Source organism: Egretta garzetta, unplaced genomic scaffold, assembly GCF_000687185.1.
Source record: "Egretta garzetta isolate BGI_Z169 unplaced genomic scaffold, ASM68718v1 scaffold321, whole genome shotgun sequence".
Taxonomy (NCBI): Eukaryota; Metazoa; Chordata; class Aves; order Pelecaniformes; family Ardeidae; genus Egretta; species Egretta garzetta.
Window position 1 is genome coordinate 1035238 of NW_009258756.1, and position 1679 is coordinate 1036916.

Sequence of the window (1679 nt, forward strand, 5' to 3'; positions counted from 1 at the left end):
TCCAGACTCTCCTGCATATGGACATTTTGATTCATGGTGTGGAAATCCAAGGCAGATGCTGGCTTAGTGGCGTACTCCTTCCCAAAGACTTTCTCAAGCTCCCTGTACTGGGCACAGGACTGACTGCTGATTATAGCCACTGGTCTACAAGAAAACTGTCTTCATCTTTGACTTTTTAAGGCAGACTTGTTCACTGCTTGTAGGTGACAGCTGGTGGGAGTTTCTCGACCTTCTGAAATTGCCACTGGCTTATCTTTCCCCTTGAGAAATTCCTCTTTCTCTCATGGCACAGGTTCATGGGAAATGCCATATCTTTAGGGCTGCAGTTATCTGAATTTTTTGGCAGGTGGAAGAGGGAGATTCCAGTGTGGTAGAGGAGAGTAGAAGTGTGGAAAAGAGATAATACAAAAAGGAGGATAATGAAAGACAGATTCAACAACAGAAGGTGGGAAAAATTAGAAGGGAAAGGCTTCAGATCTGAAGTCTAGATGAATGAGGATAAAACAGCAGGTAGGCAGACATGGCTAAAGAAGTTGAGAACTGGCAGTTGACAACAAATAGGAAGGTATTTGCAGTACTTGACCCTGCAACTTCCTTCAGGCTTTGAGGCCACTCTTCAGGGTCTGAGAGCCTTCTGGGAATGTGTGTACCTTAGCTACATGCTGGAGGTCCTTGTAGTGGCAAGTCCACACAAGGATTTAGGACCCACTACTCCACTGAGTGTTGGAGTGCTCCTGGTTTGGTTTCATCCAACAGAAATCTATTTTGTGCACACCTTTGAGAAACAAAGCACAGCTTTGAGAAACCAAAAAACATGTGACAAGTGGGAACAGTCTGAGGGATTGCTTCAAAAATACTTTATTTCTATGAACCAAATTACTACAGTAGAGAGGATAGTTGTGACTTAAAAGTACATAAATATGTCTGTTCATGACCATGATCAAGTATTTTTATCAGACGCTGGATTATTATTTTTTCCTTAACAGTTCTATTTAAAGGTATATGTTTAAAAAGAAATAATATGATTACTGCTTATTGTTTCTGGCTTTCTGCAAATGGAGAAAACAAAAAAGAACATTTTCTGAACAGGACAGCACAAAGAACTCCACTCATACTTTGCTTTTCTGCCGTGTTGTAAATATTTCAAACCCAAATAAGTTTGTGTAGTAGCTGACAGATACATTGATTTTGCAAGTATAAATCTTCAAACAATGTCACTTGTACTTTTTTTTAAAAAGACCAAATAAATTGAAAGATCCACAGCCCTGAGGAAGGAAGGAAATAGTAACCGTTTATGAAACTTGATTTCTCTATTTGCACCACAATAGTGAATTATTTGCATGGCTATTGCCTGAAGTTTAACTTCTGTTGATTTCCTAAATCCTAAAGAATAGAGTCTGAGCCGTCAACTTTGCAGGTGTCTGAAGCCTGGCAGAACTGACACTGATAAGCTCTAACATCTTGAAAATAAGCCCATATGTAACTTTTATAAAAGTAATTTTCTTTCATGTTCTAGTTTTGCTAAGTTTAGCTTGTGGTTGAGTACCTCAAACCATGGCCACATGGGTGAGTTATGGCTCGCACCAAAGTTCTCTGCCCTTGCCCTGCACCTGTGTCCTATGTACCAGCTGTGGTCTGGAAGTCGTGTGACTGTTTTGGGCGAGGGTCAGGGGTTATTG

At 40.4% G+C, this 1679-nt stretch overlaps 1 long non-coding RNA gene across 3 annotated transcripts in view; it reads left to right on the forward strand.

The window, feature by feature from the left end:
- Positions 1–425: 425 nt before the first annotated feature.
- Positions 426–1679, forward strand: part of LOC118451698 — a 21757-nt gene continuing 20503 nt past the window's right edge. For all 3 annotated transcript variants that reach the window (XR_004841237.1, XR_004841236.1, XR_004841238.1), the window contains exon 1: positions 426–510. This is a non-coding gene — a long non-coding RNA (uncharacterized LOC118451698). The remainder of the gene's footprint in view (positions 511–1679) is intronic.